The sequence below is a fragment of the Xenopus laevis genome, chromosome 1L, assembly GCF_017654675.1.
Source record: "Xenopus laevis strain J_2021 chromosome 1L, Xenopus_laevis_v10.1, whole genome shotgun sequence".
NCBI lineage: Eukaryota > Metazoa > Chordata > Amphibia > Anura > Pipidae > Xenopus > Xenopus laevis.
The window spans coordinates 94394738-94418445 of record NC_054371.1 but is presented as its reverse complement, the minus strand read 5'-3'; the positions used below and the strand labels follow the sequence as shown (position 1 = coordinate 94418445).

General features: G+C 42.7%; 1 long non-coding RNA gene across 2 annotated transcripts; it reads right to left on the bottom strand.

Annotated features, from left to right (window-relative positions):
- Nucleotides 1-696: 696 nt before the first annotated feature.
- Nucleotides 697-14419, bottom strand: LOC108711627. 2 transcript variants are annotated; one of them, XR_001934930.2, is made up of 4 exons: nucleotides 14368-14419; nucleotides 13741-13807; nucleotides 6444-6534; nucleotides 697-1024 (listed from the first exon to the last, which is right to left on the bottom strand). It is a non-coding gene; the product is annotated as an uncharacterized LOC108711627 (long non-coding RNA). The 2 variants fall into 2 exon arrangements; XR_005966168.1 differs by lacking the exons at nucleotides 13741-13807; nucleotides 14368-14419 and adding an exon at nucleotides 9357-9400.
- Between the last annotated feature and the right edge of the window lie 9289 nt (nucleotides 14420-23708).

Here is a 23708-nt window from a genome sequence, read left to right as displayed (position 1 = left end):
CCCATGGGCCTGGTTTCTTTTTGCAAATTTAAAAAAACTAAAAATGCAGTCCTCTGTGAAAAAAGGCAACGCAGGAAGTACACCCCAGCCCCATTCTCAACCCATTAGGTGCCTCCCCACATATCTTCCTAGATTATAGCACTGGCTAATGCAGATATATCTGGATTCAAGGCATAGTCCTCCAAAAACAGAGGCTACAGCTATATGCACAATGCCCCACACATTGGTCAAAAATGCCCAATAGCAGACTTCTTTCCAACTTTGCACAAACTGCATATGGCATTGTAATTGAGGCCTAATTGTCTCCTCACACTCTCCTCTTAACATTGATGTGTTTGACCAGAGCTGTGCATAGTGCCCTAGCAACCACCCTGTACCACTAATACCTACTCATAAAGTAGTTCCACACAAGGGTTAGTAGGTGTTTAAATTGATCTACTTATGCCTGGGAAGTAGCACAGGGGCTGTGGGTAAGGACTGGTGGTGAGGTCCAGATTGTTCTTCTGAAAAATATAAATAGTGCCTACCTGCTTGCCCCACTTCCTTTGCATGGGTCTGCATTGCTGCCTGTACAAAAGATAAGAATCCAGCACTCACCAACAGGATGCAGGTTAGTCAGGTGCATGTCTCTGGTAGCCACTTCCAGCCGAATTTGAAACACACTTTGCAATTAGACAGCACCAGGCAATGAGATTTTTCTTAAAAAGCCTTTAGTGAAAGGGATTTCTCGGACAGATATACAGCAACAACCTTTCCTCAAGCTACTGAGTACACATTAATATGCACATTTAATACCTCTCAACATAGCGTCATCTATTGGCTACTTCACTTAGAAAAAGCACAATGTTGCAAATTGACATGGAACATTTTATACATCTTGTAACAAGTTCTTCCTTTTAAATTGCTGGAACAAATCCATATGTAACACATCAGTCCAAAAGGTTCTGCATTGCTGCCTGTGCAGGGGTCTGCTGAAAGGTTTCTTCCCTGTCAGTGGGTGCTTGGCGCTGTGCTGGCACTTGACCTACAAGTTAACAAAAGGAAAAACAATACTTAACAAGGTTTTGAAACAGAGGTCAAAAACAAAACATGTGAAGAAAAGTTTGGATTTCCCAAAGATTAAAAATAATAATGAGTGGCAAGTGGGGGAACAACAACTAGTAAGAATATTATGTGGAACACAAGCTGCAAGTCAGCAAATGTTTTTTATTATTAAAATAAATGTTTAAAAAAAAAAAAAAAGAACTTTATGTGGAAGACCAACTACTGAATCAAGTATATTGTTGTGCAATTTTTATTGTGAATATATTTTTTAACATCTCTATAGTGCTATTGCACCAGAAGGTTCATTCAGTGTTAAATAGGGACCTTTTTTTTTTACAAAAATAGAAATGTACATATCCTATCCGTGTTCAGATATTCACCATCTTAAAGGTCTTGAGTTGAAAGGGAGGTGGGGATCCTCTGCCAGCCTTCTGGATCTTAGCCCTCCGGGCCACAAACTTGTACCTGATGTACTTCTTCAGGTCACTAAGTTGCTTGTATGCCATGTGTCTGTAACTTAGTGCTCACACGTTATGCTACCTGCTGCATTCAAACTGTGAATGCCATGTGAGTGCATTTTAATACTTGTTTTTAAAAAATAAAAAAGGTATTTTTACACTATTGTTGCTGCATATATCCTACAGCTCACATTGGGAGGCGTGGTACGATATTGAGGAGATTTCTTATATGCATTTGAATACACTCTGTTTGTGAGTACCCATCTGAAAAGTTTATTTTAAGGAGATTTCAAACACAAAAATTCTCTCTCTTTTTTATATCGCCTCTGGTGGTGGTGAGGAAGGGTCTGCATATAGGGGCAAATTAATGACCCTCCAGAAATTCGACAGCGACGGCTTCACTCACATCGCCACACTTTGCCAGGCGAAAATTCACCAGGACAACGCTAATTCACTAAAATGCAAAGTTGCGTCCAGGGCGCCGAACGATGGCAAAGTTTTGCTGTCGTTAATTCGGCAAGCAAAGCGAAGTTGCGCTAGCGTTGGCTAATTTGAAGTTAAATTTCAATGGACGTATAGGTTGCAGCAAATACATTACATTACACAAGCACAGGGAACCTTAATAATACAAAATAAAGTTGTTATAATGCCCTACACATGTGCCCAGTGTATAGTTTATGTGCCATATGTTAGGAAATGGAGGGAAGCTGGGTACCCTAAAAAAATTATGATCTTTTGCAGCCTATCACCCTTAAAAACTGAAAAGTTGCCAGCGTTTTATGGGACTTTCAAAATGTAAATTTTTTTTTTGAGGAACTCCTATATATACTCTATTGCACTTCGCCTGGTCTGAGGTGGCGAAGGCAAGTCTGGCGCAAGAGGTAACGATAATTAAAATCCGCATCTTAGTGAATTTGCATAGTTACGTCCATTCGCCAGAGCAAAAATTCTATATCCTTCGTTAGCTAATTTACACTAGCGCCCATTAGTAAATCGGTGAAGTCCCGAATTGACATCACGCTGGCGAATTTTCTCCAGCGTTGGTCATTTCGCCCTTTAGTAAATTTGCCTCATAGTGTGGTGAATTAAGTAACATCCTTGGAGCACAAAAGGGGCGTTATACACCAAACAATATTACCGTATATTTTTGTTTGTCTTGTCCTATGCCTTTGGCGAGGCTTCTGTTATAGGTACATGTGCAGTTGGAGTAATCTTCCGGTTCGCAACAACTGTGCATGGGCCGAAAGAGACGGAAATTGCCGAAGGGGAGGACAAAGACATGAAGATTACCAGATAGAAGAAGATGACGCCCCTGAACTCTGCTGCGCTCACTCTGCAGCTCACTGTGCAGTCGCTATTTCTAGAGGGGACAGAATTCAGGGGTAAGACTGTGCAGGGGGGAGGCAAGGAGGGGGGGCAGTAGAGGGGGGCAAGTGGGGACTTATCATCACGGGGGATTAATTTCTCCTTTAAGGGCATTCCTGCTGTTTGCCATTGTCTTATGATTAATATTCTTGTTCCCTTTTCCTCTTCCTGTGTAAGCAGAGAGCAAATATGGAGCAGGCCAGACTTACCCGCTATGTTATCATAAATGTACCAGAAGTTATAGTGCTGTCTGACTGCTTTACCTGAACTAACACATAAGAATAATTTAACCCACTGCTATCCAAGCAGTTTACCACACTCCCATCACTCCTTTCCCTCCCTGTAGCCACACTTTGGGATTCCCTAACTAAATCCTCCCCCTGGGGCTCAAGACTTGTTTGAGAGAAAGCTTCCTCCACTCCTTCCTCTTGTATCCCCTCAAGCAAGTCCTGGATCCCCCCACACTAATCGACACCCCTAATACTCCAATCACTCCTCCTCTGGCCTTCTCATTTGCTTTCCAAAATGCAAGTGCTTAAAATAATACCAGTGCTCCTAAACTGGCCACTTGAGGACTTCTTGTTTGAAAAAAAACTAACGTTAGTTTAAGTTACTTGAATTTCACAATTTTTTCATGTAACTTTGCAGACAAAATTCATAGAAATTGTCACGGTCGGCACCCTACACCAGAACAGATGCCAAGCACCCTGGTCTCGGCTCGACTTCACCAGTTAAGTGACCGCCTTTGGCCTCGGGAGGAGCCGCCTTTGGCCTCGGGAGGAGCCCTCAGCGTACTCAGATGCCACCTGGACTTAACGAGAGGTGCAAGGCATAAGTTCTGGCAGGCAATGGGGCACGACTGTTTTACAAGGATGCTGGAAGATAGGAAGCCACCAGGAACAGGCAGGCCGAGCTAGCACAAGCAGTTAGAATAGTCAGACAGGCCAGAATCAGGATTAGAGATCGTAGAATAGTCGGAAAGCAGGCAAGGTCAGCATTGGAGAGAACAACGTAGTTTTCAGGCAGGCAAAGGTCAGGATTGGAGAGGTCAGAGTAGTCAGCAGGCAAGCAAGGGTCAAACACAGTAGATCAAATAGGAATTACACAAAACAAACACCCAGGAACAAACTAATTGAACCTAACAACGGGCAACTTGCTGAAACCTAAATTCCCCTTAAATATTTAGAATTTCGCGCCAATTGCGCGCTGGCGTCATCACGCCAGCGCGACTGCGCCTTTAAATAATGCGCACGCGCCCTAGAGGAACCGGCATAGGCGGAAGAGGGAGCTGCGCAGCGGGCGTCCATGCCGAAGGAGCGGCGGTGGACCCCGCTGCCCACTAGAACACCAGGGTAAAGAAATGTGGTATTTTATGGGGGAAAAATTTTATTTTTCATGGAAAACAAATCTCATCATATTCACAATTATTGTGACATTTAATGAATAAAACAGTATTTGTTTTTTTTAGAGAAAAAATATTGGCATGAGTTTAAAGGAGCTTCTAAAACCATGAAAATGTACCTACTGATAAATAGGCCTCCCTGTGTCTGCTTTTGTAAATGGTTGGAAAAGCATGAACATTGTCACTCCAGCATCACTAATCATAGAGTTGTTGAAGTAACACTTTGACCTTTTGCAAGCACAGGTCACATGAAATTGATTTGATAATTTAAATGTTAGTAATTACATCATGGCAAACCTGGAAACATTATTGATTGTGTTTTCCAGGGTGACACCTGGGTTATACTGATGATAAAATATGTTGTGGCTTTTATATTTTCTTGTGTCTTTTTCTTAAGACATTTCAAAGCAGTCAGCTTGGTCTTGGCACTTAGTGCTTGCTGTCATTCTTCAGATGCAAATAATACCAATAAACAGGAGAGTAACAAAGTACATTTCACAAGTACAAGCCATTTCAATGATAAAGTATGGCAGCCTACAATGTTTCATATTAATACCATACCATTGGTATGCTAGGGAATAACGGCTGTTGTGGAGAAGATAATGGTAGGTTTGGGAAAGTACAGTGTTGCTTGCAGTAGGAGGGGAATTCAACACTGAACATTATGTGGTTTCGGTTGGAGAAAAGAATCCTATTATATAGTTTGTAAGTATTCAATCTTTCAATGAGAAGGAGGAGAGCACTCAAACGCAGATTTAACTGCTTGTAATTATTTATTCAGAATGTTAGACACAACATGGTTCGGCCCTTTAACGCGCTGGGCGTTATATTCTCTCGGTTTTTCTTGTCTTCCCACCATCATTTTGGTTTTCAACTTTTCAAACCTGGGAAGATCCATTCAGATCAATGGGCATATAATTGTTTTTTGAATAGAAATTATTCTATCACTTAATTTATTGGAGTATCCCCAACAGTTCAATGGGGACATTATGCAGTCAAACTTACCATAAATTTGTTTTCCTGGCCACTTTTCATGTCAGCATTACTATGGGTTATTTGCCCTGACCCAATTACCCAGAAGACACAAAACAAACAGATAAAACTCCCAGCAACCTTACCACAATGTCTAAGCAATAAGACATGTTAGGGAGGGAGTTTTAACCAACAGAAAAAAAAATACAATACAGCAGACACAAAACTAGGCTGGGAAGCTTTTTTAACATTCAAACAATAGAACTTAAAAAAAGGTTTTGACAGAGGCCCAAGCTGCTGTCTCACAAATAGCCTACTCTGGAATCTCTGCCTCCACTGCACAAGAGGCTGCTACAGCCCTTGTTGAATGAGCTAAGCCCTACTGGAGCTTGCTTGCCCTGGGAATTATAGGCATTTTGAATAAGAATCACAATCCAGGAGAGGAGGGATCAACCGGGCTGCAGCACAGACGCACCGCTATAGTGCTCCCAGTCCAACGCCACAATTTGACCCATTGTAGCCAAATAAATCACCTGGCGCCACGGGACACAGTCCCAATAGTTAAGCCAAAGCAACTGCTACTGAAAAAGGCCAAGAACGGAGCGCTGGGATCAGCGCAGGCTAAACTGCGCCAGCTGCCTATTAACGAGACGGAGCCCCAGGCTCAGGTTCTGGTAACAGAACTGCGGATCACAGTGCTGAAAGTGGCACTAGGGGGTAAGTGCCTCCTGGCCCTGTGAAACTGATCCCAAAGTTACATAGCCAAGCAGCTAGGATACAGAACTATCAAACCCTCTGCACCATACAGCATAAGCTCTAACTAGCACCTACCAACCCTGACCTGCTAGGGAACAGCACAACTTACACCCCCAAGAAAGCTGGGCAAAGAAACCTATGGGGCAGAGACTGTAGCATGTGAAAGTGTCTGCACAAACTACTGGAGTGGCAACTAAGTCAGCCGCTGGACTGACAGCAAACACCAGCCACCATGGGCAAACACAAAAAAGAAAGATTCTCTGATGAAAATGACCACATTCTACCCGAAAGCAGCTACGCTCCCGGGGGCATGGTCTCCCTCGCAAGATAGTGGCAGACAGCAGCCCAGCACGACACGCGCCACGTGCAGGAAGATCCTCGAGACAACCGGACTGCAATGCAGACCAGGTACTGCTCACAGCCACAATATTGAGGGTATTACTCACCGAACTGAGAACGGAGATCCAAGATGACTTCCGGGCCGCCATTTCCACACTGAGCAAAGACATCAAGCAGGTGGGAGTGAGAACCGACCACCTAGAAAATAAAATGATGGAACTCATAAGTTCGCACAACCAATTAATAGATGCAAACAATGCCATAGAGGAAGACATCCATAAACTAACAGCTATAGGCAAAATAATGTCAGAATAAGGGGCATACCGGAACAGATCACGGCCCAAGAGCTAAACACATATGTTTGTGCAGTGATTGGAGAAATACTCCCGGATGTCTCCCCATACCAGATAATATTAGACAGAATACACAGGCTACCACGGGCAAAAAATTACCCACCTGGACCCCCAAGAGACACAATCACAAGAATACATTACTACTATGTGAAAGAGCAGCTGCAACACAGCTTCAGGAACAAAAACATACCAGACAAATACAGCAACCTACAATGCTTTGCAGACCTATCCATCTACACACAGCAAAAAAAGAAGAAATTTGCAACAGCCATACAAAGAAACAATAACATTCAATATAGATGGCTCTACCCAGTGGATATACTGATCACAAGAGATGGCTCGACAGAAGTTGGAGACACCCCACAACGTGCAGAATAACTCCTAAAGAAATGGGACCTATGGCATTCAACGACAACAACATCAGGAGATAAACCTCCAAAGTGGTCCTGAGTGCAACCAGAATGGGCTACTCAATCCAGGCAAAGCAGGAAACGCCTCAAAGCCCAGATCATCCAAGAGGAAGCAGACACAGATACCTGAAGGGGCAAAGGAACCTGCTTCAAGGCACAAGGCCAGTCAAAATGCCTTACTTAGGGCATAAGCAGACTTTACACCCTATTCCCGTGGACTACAAAAGCTCAAATATGACCAATAACACTCCCAATATCCCAGAAGCTTGAATAACACAAACCTGCCATCACAGGACTTCAACAATAACAGAAGGCCACAGAGCTTCCCCCCCACCCGGAACCAATACCAGTGCAGTATTGTTGTAAATATGTTGCATATAAAATGCTAATGCTTTCTTGTTATATCTATGTTTTCCTTCTTTTTCTTTTTTCTCCAGACACCCCCTCTCCCCGCACCCTCTCTTTCATCCCCCACGGGCCAAGAAAAGGTGCACAACTCCAGATCAGCTCAACTGCAGAGGAATACTGGAAAACTAATCCTCAATATCCTAATAGGAAAGACAATCAAGGGACCCGCAACCAAAAGAATGGGTAAGTCAATGTCAATCCAGCATTACTGTAACTCACCAATATGGGGATAAAGATAGTTTCACAAAATGTTAACAGCCTCAATAGCCCACAAAAGAGATCAAAACTAGCACAATGGAGCAAACAACATAACATAGACATCCTGTTACTGCAAAAGACACACCTCACAAGCCATAAACAAACAACTATCAATTTTAAACAATTCCCCACACAAATATACACCTCAAACACTGTGAAGAAAAATGGAGTAGCCATCTGGGTAAACAAGAAACTGCTGCATCAAATGATACATTTTTATAAGGACCCACTGGGTAGATATCTAATACTCAACATAAAGATATACAAACTGACCTACACCATAATATGTGCATACAGCCCCAACAGACAGCATCAAGATTCTATAACAACCTCTTCAAAAAAATTAACTGAGAAAAGATGGGCCACATATTACTAGTAGGAGACTTTAACATCCCTCTACTATATGAGCTAGATACAAAAGCTACAAGAAAGACTACACAACCACAGCAATAAGACAAGCTAAAGCATTACAGAAACATTTAACACAGGAAGCCCTGTATGATGTATGGAGAATACAGCATGGAACAGAAAGAGACTATACCTTTTTCTCCCATTCCCACTCCAAATACTCCCGCATTGATTACTTTTTTGTAGACAAACATCTGCTGCAAGCCATCAAAAAATCAGATATAGGGTCCAACACCTTGGCAGATCATTCTCCAATAGAAATAATAATTGATACCAACCAAAATATAAGACAACAATACCACTGGCAACTCAACGACTCCCTTTTACAAAATAAAGCAAACATAGAGGAATGTAAAAGGACACTAAGGGATAATTTCCTTACAAATGAGACCCCCCAAATAGAACAAACCACTCTATGGTCTGCACACAAAGCAGTCATCAGAGGGCAACTCATAAAAATGGCCTCAGCAGCAAAAGAGAACAGGGAAAGTGCTGCTCTGCGCAAATTAATGGAAAAAATGCAAGACCTGGAAACCCACAATAAGAAGCATCTGTCAAGGATTAGGTAGGGGACGCTGTAGAGACTGAAGGGAAAGGGCGAGTCCTTGAGGCAGGAGCTGTATGTGCCTAGGGAACACTAGAAGGGAAAGCAGGAACAGGTTGATGAGGGCGAAGAGTCAGTCTGGATCAGGTGCAGAACAGGACGGAGAGGGCGAAGATCAGGAGTGGACTAGGCAGGAAGAAGAGGGCGACGACTCAACAGGAACAGACTGGACGGGGCAGGAGTGGAACCGGAACAGACTGGATGGGACAGGACGGTGCGGGCGTAGATCAGATCAAACTGGGGATAGAGTGCTGAAGGAGACTAGAGTGGATAGCAAGAGAGGACTGGAGCGAGATATAGCAAGAGAGGACTGGAGCAAGCTATAGCAAGAGAGGACTGGAGCAAGATATAGCAAGAGAGGACACGAGCAAGATATAGCAAGAGAGGACTGGAGCAAGATAGCAAGAGAGGGGTACAAGGCAGGGTCGGAAAGCAAGAATCAAGAATAGGCAAGACAAGATCAGTACAAGGTGAAGTCAGGGCAAGGTACAAGGTGGAACAGGAAGCAGAAGTCAGGAACAAGACAAGGACAGGCAGACAAGGCAAGGCAGAATAATAAGGGAAAAGAGCTAGAACTACCTAGTTAAGGGCGCTGCCACAGTACTAGGAAAACCATACAATGCTCTGGCAAGGAGTGGTCTAAGTGCTGCCCTTAAATAGGGAAGAGTCAGCCCTGATTGGCTGATTAAACTAGGCAGCAGCTGGGTTGGGGCTGTAGATGCCAAACAGGCTGCAGCTGAGCTGGGGCTGGAGAGGCCAATCAGGCGGCAGCTGGGCTGGGACTGCAGAGGCCAGGTTACACATAGCGAGCAACCCTACAGGCTGCTCACCTGGCCAAATGGTTAAGGTATCGAGCCAGAAACCCAAAGGTCCCCGGCTCGAATCCCAGCAATACCTGACAGCATCCAAGCCAGTCCAAAACAAATGAGATAATGGATCTGAGACATCAAATACAAGGCATAGAAAACAAAAAAATAGAATGGCAATTATAAAGATTAAATCTGAACAGATACACAAAAGGGAATAAAGCTAGCCAACCAACTTAAACAAATACAAACTAACCAATCAATAGCACAATTAACCACTCCGGCAGGCAAACCCGTAATAAATCCCAAGGAAACTACAGACCAATTTAAGGATTATTACTCCTCACTATACAATTTAAAGCAAGACAGAACCACCCCACAACCCACTAAGGAAGCAATACAATTCCTCACAGCAGCAAATCTACCACAAGTACAAGCACAACAACTCAATCAGCTGAATAGGAGTATCTCAACAGAAGAAGTAAAAACAGCCATAAAAACCACCCCCCTAGGGAAAGCACCCGGACCGGATGAGTTCACCACTGCGTATTATAAAATTTTCCAAGATATATTAACACCATACCTCATAAATTTATTCAACCATGTGTTTCAAGGAGGCACATTCCCGGAGGATGAACTTGAAATTGTAGGCCAAAGTAATAGCCAATAGACTAGCGACAATACTACCATCTTTACTACACATAGATCAAACTGGATTTACTAAAGGCAGGCAAGGACCAGATAATACCAGAAAGATGCTAGCACTCATTGAGACCACGGGAAGAAGGAAAGACCTAACAATATTGCTAAGCCTACACGACAAGAAGGCCTTTGACAGAGTCGAATGGACCTATCTTGACTCTGCATTACAATTCTATGGAATACAAGGCCCAATCAGACATGCAATATTATCCTTAAACACAAAACCATCTGCAAGAGTAAATAACATGCGATTCCTCTCTAACAACTGAAAATGAAATGAAATGAAATGAATCAAAAATCACAGATCCTACCGCTGGGCATGGCACAAGAAGATGTACGGAAACTTCAAGCCAAATACACGTACCACTGGCAATCACACTCTATAAATTATCTGGGAGTTGACTTATCCAGCACCATTACCAAAACCTATGAGGCAAACTATCCCAAACTACTAACAGAGGTACAAGATATTTTGAAAAAATGGACCCCTCTTTACACCTCCTGGCTGGGACGAATCGATACAATTAAGATGATGATATTGCCCAAATTTCTATACTTATTCAGAACCTTACCGATAGCCATCCCGCAATCTTATTTCCGCAAAGCAAGATTTTATATGGGCCAAACGAAAACCAAGAATAAAACAAAAACACATGCAACACGCAACACAGGAAGGGGGCTTCGGAGTACCTTGCTTAGAAAAATACTACCAAGCCACTGTGTTGGATCAAACGAGAGCATGGAATCTCGCAACAAAGAATCTACACTGGCTCCAACTAGAACAACACTCCTTAGCTCAAGCTCAAAGGCCTAATATGGGTTAAAATGGACACAACAGCACAACATCACAAAGCCAACCATACCACTCAAGTTGCAGCAAATCTTTGGGATAAAATTAACAAAAATAAACCACTCTTCACAAAAGCTGGTCTCTGTGCTGTACAAGACACTGATATCCACCATCAATAGTCCATTTAACAAAGCAAAAACCAAGTGGAATGACCTTATTCCTGCTCTAGATGATGATATATTGGAAGATGCAATAGGGGAACTATACAGCTTTCTATTCTCTACAAAAGATAGGATGGTACAATTCCGTATCATACATTGTACATATATTACTCCAATTAGGCTCAAAGCCATGGGCAAACGTCCCAGTGGAAACTGTCCCAAATGCCAGCACCCGGACGCTGATTTTTTTCCATTTGCTTTGGTCATGCCCCCTGATACAAAGGTTCTGGGCCAAGGTAATAGCCTACCCGACTAATGAAATTCTGCTCCCTGGAGCACTAACACCAGAGGTGTGCCTACTGGGACTGGTGGACGAATTGGCACCTCTAAATAAAACGCGGTATTTACTAAAAACCCTTCTATTTTACGCCAAAAAGCAGATTGCCATGACATGGATGAGCCCACAACCCCCCACAGTAAAGCAATGGTTAAAACTGGTCAATACCAGGCTCCCGATGATCGAACTAACATACATAGCCAGACAGTGCCCGGAAAAGTTTTGGAAAATCTGGGAACCCTGGTTAGAGCTCTGTCCCGAATTAGACCCTGAGTCGCAATAAATGCAAGTGTATGAGAGAATATATATGTAATATAACTATTACTTTTTCAGTAAATTAAATCCTATATAAGCACGCTCAAATCCTGTGAGAATTAGAAGTAACATGTAATACTCACATCAACCTAATACGTAGCAGACTATGCTCCAAATGTGTACCTGAATGTCTTAATCTAATATGTTGTGGTTCAGCGTGACCAACTGCACTTTTCATCATCAATGCCTACATTGTCTGTTATCAAGTATGTTTGTTTCAAAATGCAAAATAAAAAAATAAAAAAAAAAAAACACTCTTAGGGGCAAATTCACTAAGATTCATAGTTGCGCCAGTGTCCGCTTTGCCGCACTTCACCGCACTTCGCCAGGCGTATTTTCGCCAGCGCTACGCAAATTCACTAAAATCCGAAGTTTCATTCAGGGGAAGCATAAGGTTGCGAAGTTGCGCTAGCGTTGATTCGCCAAGCAAAGTGAAGTTACGCTACCAATGATTAATTTGTATATGGCGCCAAATTGAATTTATAATGGAGGTATATGTAGCAGCACTACACAAGCCTGGGAAACCTTCAAAACAGCAAATAAAAATTTTATTTTGCCCTACACATGTGCCCACTGTATAGTTAAGGTGCCATAAGTTAGGAAATGTAGGGGGGAAGGAGGGTAGCCCCCAAAAAAATGTCGATCTTTTTCAGCCTATCACCCATAAAAAAAGAAAAAAAACGCCACTTTTTTTGAAGCAATCCCTATCTACTCTATTGCACTTCGCCTGGTCTGAGGTGGCGAAGGAAGTCTGGCGTAAAATGTAGCGTTCAGAAAAATGCACGCGTCAGTGAATTTGCGTAGTTACGTCCATTGTGCAAATTCACCAGGCGTAAGGGTGCGAAGTAACACTAGCGAATTTACGCCAGCGTCCATTAGTGAATCGGCGAATTAACGAAAATGCGATACGCTAGCGAATTAACGCTAGCGTTAGGCGCTTCGTCCTTTAGTGAATTTGCCCCTTAATCTACCAGGCCCACCAGGCCGGAGTGGAAATGCTAGAAACATGCATCCCAAATCTTAACTTAACAAATTGGAGAAACACTAATTTGACAACAATAGGTCAGCTTTATGAAAGCACAATTCTGAAAACATATAAACAATTAACCAGTGAACACAATCGACCCACAAACGACTTCTACAAATACCTCCAGATAAAACACTTGTTGGGGAACACCAGGACAGCAGTAAGTATAAAACCCACAGCGTTTGAATCATTACTGGCCACTCAGCCCCAAAGGCATAGCAAAGATCTACAAGGCGCTCACAGAGGAGAACATGGACTCTAAACCTAAGCATTTTGAAAAATGGAAGCAAGACCTTCACACTACAATACCACGCCACAGTGGCTAAAAATGGCAAATACTGTCTGCAAACCCTCAAAATGTCCGAACCACATTCAAAATGCCAGAAAGTTATTCAATAGATGGTACAAGACACCAACCAATATAAGCCAATACTATCCAAATGTTCCTAAAACCTGCTGGAGAGATTGCAAGGGAGAAGGCAACCTGCTGCACATATGGTGGAAATGCATGGTTAGCCGCAGAACAAATTCTGGAACAAGCAACACATCTACAAATAAAACTAACACCTTTGTTTGCTCTGCTAAACTACGAACTCACTGAATACCAGAAAAAAGTACATCTGATCTTTCACATTTTAACAGCAACCAGGCTCCTAATCCCAAGATACTGGAAACAAACTTATGTGCCCAGCAAAAGGGAACTCATAATACTAATAGACTTCAACCTCATCCATGAACAAATGGCATTTGGATCCAATCAACAATTAAACTTAATCTCAGCATCGTTGCAAATGTGGAAGCTGTGGAAAGAAGAATATCACTTACTTAAAAAAGGAATGAGGAATATTCTTCCAGACCCATAGGTAAAGGATGGTAGACACAGAACAAAAACCTGTAAAGAAGAGAGAACGGAACATTAACACCCGACCCCAGTCTTATAAGGACCCCCACAACTTCTTAACCCCTTCCAACCCACACAAAAAAAAAAGTTATCTTGATCTTTCATGAAAAAGCTTGAAGAAGGGTTACTCTGGCTGCTTAAATAATGGCAGTAAACGAGTTTTTAATGTTACCATTCACAATGATGCCTCTAACAAAGGCTCAAATGGGGAGTAAAAAAGGGCCCTGAGGACCAATGGGAGATCCCATGGAGGAGAAAACCCTCTTTGGAGGAAATATTTTAATGGCAGCTGTAAGGGTTTGGGTAGCTGGGATCAGTTTTGTGGGGGTAACACAGCCCACGGCACAAGCACAACTCAGGAGAGTACAGTCTCTTTTTGGCAGTTTATTGTCTCTTGCAGCAAAATAAACAAAACAAATAATTCAAAATAAAATCCTTGCCACTTAATGGGCTTCTAACTAATACAAGTCAGTTTCCTAACTAACCAGGAGAAGGCCTACCGCCTGTCTCCCCAAAACAGAGAACATACAGGATTATACAAAATCCCAAACCTTTTGGTGATTTCAATCCCTCTCACACACGCAGCTTTCCTGTGTCTTTTCTCCAGCCAGGAACTCTCCACTCTGGCTTGAGCTGCCCTTTTAATTAACCACCTGAGATCCCTCAGGACAACTCAAAATACCCGGGCTGGACTAGCAGTAGGAACCTGGGGCATAAATAAGCTCCGTCCTGGACTTTCCCAGGTTTCCTGGTAGTGACCTCACCACATACCCCCCCTCCTTGTTTCAACCCAATGGTTGGAACAACTGAGGCCCAACAGGAATGAACCCGGGACAGGGCATCAACATTGCCCATTTCTGACGCGGGCCTATGTTTCACTGTGAAACAGTAGTCCTGCAGCGTGAGGAACCAACGATTCACTCGTCTATTGGTCTCCTTCTTTTGGGCCATCCATTTTAGAGGTGCATGGTCAGTAATAAGGTCAAATTTTCTGCCTAAGAGGTAATACCTTAAGGCATCTAGGGCCCATTTTATGGCCAAACACTCCTTTTCAATCGTGGCATACTTCCTCTCACAGTCATTGAGCTTTCTGCTTAAGTACACCACTGGATGCTCTTCCCCGTTATAAAGCTGGGATAATACTGCCCCTAACCCTACATCTGATGCATCTGTCTGGACCACAAAGTCCTTTGAAAAATCTGGGGAATACAAGACTAGCTGTGCACATAATGCATCTTTGAGGGCCTGAAAAGATTTTTCTGCCTCAGGGGACCACTTGACCATGACAGAGTTTTTTCCCTTTGTTAAGTCTGTTAAGGGAGCAGCCAGGGTGGCAAAATGAGGAATAAACCTCCTGTAGTAGCCAGTGATACCCAGAAAAGCTCTAACCCGCTTCTTATTAAGAGGGCATGGCCACTGTTGAATGGCTGCTGTTTTATTTACCTGGGGTTTTAACACACCTCTGCCAATGGTGTAACCTAAATACTTAGCCTCCTCCAAACCAATGGCACATTTCTTGGGGTTGGCAGTAAGGCCTGCTTTACGGAGGGAATCCAACACAGCCTGAACTCTGTGCAGGTGAGACTCCCAATCTGTACTGTGTATCACCACATCATCTAAATATGCAGCCGCATACTGTTGGTGAGGTCTTAATATTCTATCCATAGCCCTTTGAAACATGGCAGGGACATTTTGTAGGCCAAAGGGCATTACTCTGTACTGGAAAGAACCGCCGGGAGTGACAAAAGCAGTTTTTTACTTGGCCTGTTCCGATAATGGTATCTGCCAATACCCTTTTGTTAAATCCAATGTTGTCAGATAACGAGCAGTACCCAGCCTGTCTATGAGCTCGTCTACCCTAGGCATTGGGTAAGTGTCAAACTTGGATACCGAATTAAGCTTGCGAAAATCATTACAGAACCGCCAGCTACCATCTTGCTTAGGGACAAGAACAATCGTGCTAGACCAGTCACTATTGGACTCTTCAATTACCCCTAACTCAAGCATTTTTGCCACTTCATCAGCCACAGCTTTTCGTCTAGCTTCGGGAATCCTATAGGGTTTGAGTTTAACACAAACTCCTGGCTCGGTTACAATATCATGCTCAACAATGGGAGTCTTTCCTGGGAAGTCAGAGAAAGTATCCCTATTCCTCATTAAGAATTCTTTTACCTCCTGTTTTTGAGAGGTGGACAAAGTTTCTGCAATGGTAACCTCAGGGACCAGATGGGTCTCGTGAGTGTCCTTAGAAACAGCATAGGCTGGTACTGCAATCAATGATGTCCTGTCTTTCCAGGGTTTAAGTAAATTAACATGATAAATTTGTTCTGGCTTCCTCTTGCCAGGTTGGTGTACCTTGTAATTTACCTCCCCGACTCTCTCAATTACTTCAAAGGGTCCCTGCCATTTTGCAAGGAACTTACTCTCCACCGTGGGGACCAAAACTAGTACTCTGTCTCCAGGTGAAAAGACACGTATTTAAGCATTACGGTTGTATATCCTTTGTTGGGCAGCCTGGGCTTGGGCCAAGTTTTCTCTTACAATGGGCATAATTGAAGCAATTCTGTCTTGCATTTGTTATATGTGTTCAATTACACTCCTGTGGGGTGTCACTTCCCCTTCCCAGGTTTCCTTAGCTATGTCTAAGAGCCCCCTAGGATGTCTCCCATAGAGTAACTCAAATGGGGAGTAACCTGTAGAGGATTGTGGAACTTCCCTAATAGCAAACATAAGATAGGGCAAAAGGCAATCCCAGTCTTTCCCATCTTTGATCACTACCTTTTTCAACATACTTTTTAGGGTCTTGTTGAACCGTTCTGCAAGACCATCTGTCTGAGGGTGGTAGACAGAGGTTCGCAATTGTGAAATTTTAAACAATTTACAGAGTTCCTTAGTTACTCTGGACATAAAAGGGGTACCCTGATCAGTGAGGATTTCAACTCTACTGAACACATGAAGCAATTCTTTGGCAATGGTTTTAGCAGAAGTGTTGCACAAAGGAATAGCTTCCGGATAGCGAGTGGCATAGTCCATGATCACTAATATATATTGGTGACCCAGGGCAGATTTTAACAAAGGCCCCACGAGATCCATGGCTATCAGCTCAAAGGGTATTTCAATAATTGTTAATGGGATTAAGGGACTACGAAAATGTGGCCTTGGAGTGGAAATCTGGCTAACAGGACAGGACTCACAGTAATCCTTTACCTGCTGATATACACCAGACCAAAAAAATCTCTGCAAAACTCTTTCGGTAGTTTTTTTCACATGACCATGGGCAAGATCCAACACCATTTTTCTGTATGGTTTGGGTACCACTAATTGTTCAATCACCTCATTTGATTTTTTTGATACTTGATAAAGTAGATCCCCTTTTAAAGCCATATGAGGATAGGACAACCTGAGCCCTGGCTCAATAGGTTCCCCATCAATTATTTTCACATTTTCTCTAGCTTTTATAAGGATAGGGTCTTTTAACTGTTCTGTACCGAAATTCTCTTTGTGTACATTCAAATCAGAGAAATCCACAACATTGTCAATATTACCTTACTCACTGGTTTCCCCACTAGGGTTTTGACCATCTTCAGGGTCCTCCAAGTCTCCTGCTAATACAGAGAAAGGGAAAGCTGGGGTTTCCTGAGGAGAATACTCTGAACCTGTTAGCTCTGAATTTTCTATGGGCACAGGTCCTTCAACCACTGCATCAGAGCAGGGAGAAACTGATTGATTGCAGAGATCCCAAAACTGGGGAAAATCCCTCCCAATTATTGCATCATGCAGAAGGTGTGGTACTACCCCTGCAGAGTGAGTCACTGTACCAAGGCCCGTTTTAAACTTTAGAGTTGCCACGGGATACTTTTGTGTGTCACCATGAATACAAACCACACCAACCCTTTTTGACTGGAACTTAACAGGGCCAACTGAGTCTAACTTTACCAAAGTGACTAAACTACCAGAGTCTAGCAATGCAAGCAATTGTTTCCCATTCACACTCACTTTACACATTTGCTTTTCTTGAACTGGCACAGCACTGCAGGCAACCGTAGCAAACAGGGACTGGCATCTATTCCTGGAAGAAAAATCACATTGCATGGGATCATCAAGCAAATGGCAATTTGCCGCGATGTGACCAAAATCATGGCAACGGAAACATTTAACAGTCTTGGAATTAAACCTAAGAGTCTCAGACTTTGCAGTCTTAGATGGCCAGCCTCCCGGGTTTTTTCCAAAAGTCTCTCCCTTTAAGGGTGATTTACTTTTACCACCACCCGTTTTCCCATGAACAGTCTTACCGGGTACCTCTCTTTCAGGTGTGGAGCCCGGAACGATGAGGAAGAGGTGCCAAAATTCTCAGCGTCAAAGTACCTTTCCACTAACTCCACAAGGTCATCTGCTGTTTTAGGGTATCCATGGGTTACCCATTTGCACAGGGCCACAGGAAGGGACCTCAGGTAGCGATCCAGCACCACCCTCTCAATAATCTCCGGTCCAGTCAGGGACTCCGGTTGCAACCATTTTCTCACCAGGTGGATCAGGTCAAACATCTGGGAGCGTGGAGGCTTGTCCGGGTGATAAGGCCAGCTGTAGACTCGTTGTGCATGAAGCGCCAGGGTAACTCCAAGGCGGGCCAGAATCTCTTTTTTTAGTTTCTCATAGTCCTTGGCAGTAACAGGGTCCAGGTCAAAATATGCTTTTTGCAATTCACCTGTTAGCAGAGGTGCCAATAGACCTGCCCACTGCTCTTTAAACCAACCCTCTCTTTTGGCGGTCCGCTCAAATGTAGTGAGATATGCCTCCGTATCATCCTCTGATGTCATCTTTTGGAGAAAGCGACTCACATTGATTTTGGTCACTTTACTATGTGCTACTGCAGGTGGCTCCAGGGGTCTCTGTGCCAACTGTTGGACCAATCCTGTCAGTACCTGCCGGTCTTCCTCTGCAGCTTTTGTCAGCTTTTGAAACATGCTCATTGTCTGTTGCTGCAAATGTAGAACCAGCTCCTTATGGTGGGCTTCCGCTTGCTGCTGTGCATGTTGATGGGAGGCATTTGTTGCCTTCTGTTCAGCATTGGCTTGCTGAAGTGCAGCATTAGACAGCATTAACTGTTTCACAATCTCCTCCATGCTGCACAGTTCTTAAGGGATCACCACCCCTTTATTTCACAGTCTCTGCAATATTATACTGCCTTTTGTTGCTTTATTTTGTGCCAGAGCACCCTCCACCATATGTAAGGGTTTGGGTAGCTGGGATCAGTTTTGTGGGGGTAACACAGCCCACGGCACAAGAACAACTCAGGAGAGTATAGTCTCTTTTTGGCAGTTTATTGTCTCTTGCAGCAAAATAAACAAAACAAATAATTCAAAATAAAATCCTTGCCACTTAATGGGCTTCTAACTAATACAAGTCAGTTTCCTAACTAACCAGGAGAAGGCCTACCACCTGTCTCCTCAAAACAGAGAACATACAGGATTATACAAAATCCCAAACCTTTTGGTGATTTCAATCCCTCTCACACACGCAGCTTTCCTGTGTCTTTTCCCCAGCCAGGAACTCTCCACTCTGGCTTGAGCTGCCTTTTTAAATAACCACCTGAGATCCCTCAGGACAACTCAAAACACCCAGGCTGGACTAGCAGTCCCAGAACCACTCTGTTAGGAACCTGGGGCATAAATAAGCTCTGTCCTGGACTTTCCCAGGTATCCTGGTAGTGACCTCACCACACAGCAAAAAATCACAAACGGATCTTTTGCCCACTGAATTACTGTCATAGCTGACAAATCTGCTAAATGGACTTTTAGGGGCAAATTCACTAAGATTCTACTCTATTGCACTTCGCCTGGTCTGAGGTGGCGAAGGAAGTCGGGCGTAAAAGTTAGCGTTCAGAAAAATGAGAAGAATTTGCGTAGTTACGTCCATTGCGCAAATTCGGCAGGCGTAAGGGTGCGAAGTAACACTAGCGAATTTACGCCAGTGTCCTTTAGTGAATCGGCGAATTAACGAAAATGCGCTATCGAATTAACACTAGCGTTAGGCACTTCGTCCTATAGTGAATTTGCCCCTTAGAGTCCTGTGCAGCCCTTTGTTTAACCCCTCCTGCAGGAACTCCAGAATCTTGGACAAACGAGGTGGAAAAACAGGAGCAATTTCCAGAGCAGAAATTTTTCCCAGATCATATATTTCCCAGTGTAGAAACATTTCTTGCTTTTAACAAAGTAGCCTCTAATAAAAATCCTAGAGGCAAAGGTCTCTTGCACCCAGTCTCCATGCCATCATAGAGAAGGAGGAAGGCTCCGGGTGAAGCATTGGGCCTTGTATTAACAGGTCCCTTCTCACTGGAAGTGGTCAAGGTTCCTCTACTACAAGCCTCCTCAGCAGTGGAAACCACAGGTGACAAGGCCAATGAGAAAAATCAGAATAACCTCTGCTACTTCTTAAAAATATGAAGGAGACTAGGGAATGGAGGAAAGATGTAGGCAAGGCGAAACCTCCAGGGCTGAAGGAAAGCATCTGTTCCCAGACTAATGGGCAGAATCTTCTTGTGAAATGGAAAATGGAAGATGAGAATTGAAAATGAAATATGGAAGATGGGAATTCTCCAGTGAAGTCATGAGATTCACCTCCAGAAGGCCCCATCTGTTGACAACTAGCTAAAAAAACTTCTGGATGAAGCTTCCACCCATGCTTTGATAATGTAATGATAATGCAAATTCCCTTTTCTAAACAGGGACCACAATAATTACTTCTTGTTCCAGTAGCATTTGAATGTATTTCTCTAAGGCTGTCTTTTTCTTTTGACAGTGAGGAATTGGGGGAAACAAAAAATATGCCCTGAGGTGGGACTGAAATAAACTCTATGCAGTACCCTCTTCTTACTTAAAACCGCTAAGACCCACTGATCTATAATTGATTTTTTTTCCAAACGTGAAAGAATATTATAAATCTGGCTCCTACTTGCACATCCTCTATTGAATAATTGTCAGGAAAACTTCTTAGAAGAAGGAGACTGCTTGATTTTCCCACCTCTGGGAGAGGAAGGCTGAACTCCCCTCCAGGACTGTCTGGCTGAATCTCTGAAAAAATATATTTTTGAACTGCTGGAGGAGGCTCTTGCTCTACCTGAGCCATTTAAAATGCTGAGCCTTAGGTTTGTTCTTCTGTGGAAGGAAACAACTCCCCCCCCCATAGCTTTAGCAATTACATCCTCCAACTTTGGACCAAACAGACTACAGATTGCAAAGACTAATCTTAGAAGCTGTATTGGCTCTCTGTGCTCTAAGGAGGGCCCTCCTTACTGAAACAGATACAGCCATGGATCTAGAGGCTATGCGAGTGAGGTCAATTGCAGCCTCATTAATAAAGGCCACCACAATCTTCAACTCTGCTAAGCAAATACTGATGTCACAATGGCTTTATCCAAACTGTCAATCCAGAGGGATACTGATTTAGCCACACAAACAAGAGTCATTACCGGCTTCCATGAAGCTCCAACAACTTGATAGGCCTTACGTAACAGAGTCTCAACCCTCTTGTCCATGGGATCTTTCAAGACTGAGGAGTCATCAATAGGAAACATTGTCTTCTTTCACAGATTTATAATTGGCAAATCCACTGCCGAAATAGAATCTCAGCTCTTAGTATCCTGCTCCTTGAAAGGATAGAGCTAGAGAGGTGAATGATCATTTCTTAGCCACTTTTCTCCATTCTATAGCAATACAATCTGAAACTTCAGAAAAAAGTGGAGAATATTCCTTTATCTTAGATTAACAAGGAAGGACCTTGGACTTCTTCTGAGATTCTGCAGACTCCTCTACACCCAAGATCAACTTTACTCTCTTTATTAAAGGAGATACTAAGGAAAGATCGAAGGTTGAAGGCGATTCATCCTTCTCTGCAAACATGTCAGAATCACAGCACCCCATGAAGCTTCCTTCCTCTGGTATAAAAGTTTGCAGACCACTTGGACTGGCATCATCTAATAACAGCTGGAAACAAGACCTGCAGAACTTCAGAACCCAGGAAGAGGAGCATCAAAGCATCCCACACATGTTTGTGATGAAGCACCTGACTTTCTTTTCTTCCATTGATTGATATCCACCATCTAAACAAGAGCAAGCTGGACAAGACAAAGAAAAAGATAGCTCCAGATAAAAAAAATGCTTCCTTGCCTCTCTTAACCCCTAAACACACCCATCAACAGTGCACTGTGGGGAAAAAAGGAGAGAAGAGGAAAAAAATCAAGGCAAGTAAATAGCAATAATACTATAATAATGCTACATGCAAAGCAAGTGGGCAAATAGCAGGAATGAGGCTGCAGAGCACAACCCTTCTCTTACTCCCAATGCACTAAGGCAAAAAAGGGAGCAAATTTTAAGACAAGGATACTCACCCAAACTGTAGCCCATAGCAAGGAGGAATAATACACAGCCCTACATGAGCAACACCAGCAGGACAAAATGGTCCCTCGAGGACACTGCATACTGAAAGTGCAAAAAAAATGGTGCCAATACCCTTTAAAGATGCCCTGTGCATGCATCTATTCCTCTATGTTCCACCCATGATGTCACTGATGTGAAGGGAACACACTGATGCTGAATGTGCACCAGGCACTCGAGCAGAGCTGCACTATTTTGAAAACTACCACGCCCGAAGCTCTCCATAAATGTCAACCCTGTAGGACTCAGTAAAGATCTTTAGGACCATAAACCCAATACAGTCTCATGTTGGGAGCTTGTCCCACCCTGAGAGGGCTTCAGTTTCACTGACTGAATGAACCTCAGAATTTCACCCAACCTTTACAAGAGTTGGATATTGACTTTTGCTAGCTGCCCCTGCTGTCCATTGGAGGAACAAACAAGACACATTACACATTGTGGGTAGGGTGCTGTGAGTTTTATCTGTTTTTTTTTTTGTGGAGGGACTTGTCTATTCAGGGTAATTGGGACAGGGTAAATAACCTGTAGTAATGCTAACTACAGGCATTTCAGGCATTTTCATTTTTTAGAAAATTCAAATAACAAAATAAATGAAGAACAGAAAGAAGTCAAATACTCAAAACATTCTCAATGTGAAAAACATGACTCCACTCCTGGTCCTGTTGCAGTTGCTGCATCTTCTGGTTCTGTTGTTACATCTCTGCTTGTTGACAACAGAAATTAGCTGTCAAGGCCTCTGAGTAAATATAAGTAAAAAAGAAAGAAAGAAATCTTCCAAAAATATTTTAAAACATCAATAAACCTCATTCTATTTTCTTATAATATGAGCTTTCTTCAAACATCAGCTGCTGTCATGTCTAATACAGTGATAAACATTTTCCAATTTTTAAAACAGTTGTTAGATAAAAATGAGCAATATGCTTGAGAAGTTACTCATACTGATATGTCTACCAGAAGAGAGGAATGTAGCAAGCTGTCTTATCTCAAAATGCATTTAGGTAGATTCTATCAGAGAAATTTATATTAAAAAATGTAATAAACTTTATTTGCTCTTTGGATGGATCATTAGGAAGACACTGCTTTGCAATCATGATTAATTAGATTACATTTCGTTCAAGTTTGCTATTTGTTTTTTTACAAATAAATAAAAAAGGCCGGGTTTGGAAAATGATGGATGATGAAAAACTTTGATAAATGAAGAAAGCAGCTGAACTAAATTGAATGTGTATTCATCCGTTTTCACTTCATAACTAATGATAAATTGAGCATGTCACATTTAACAATACATGTCTAGAACAATCCAAGCCTCAATTGTTAAAACTGTGTAAGCTACCTTAGCTGTAAGCATTTTGTTGGACAACAGCTCTTATAGTCACTGTCTAAATAAAGTATTTTCCTGTTCTTTTATTTCACTTATTTTTGTATTTATTTTTTATTTGTAAAAAGAGAAAAAAATATAT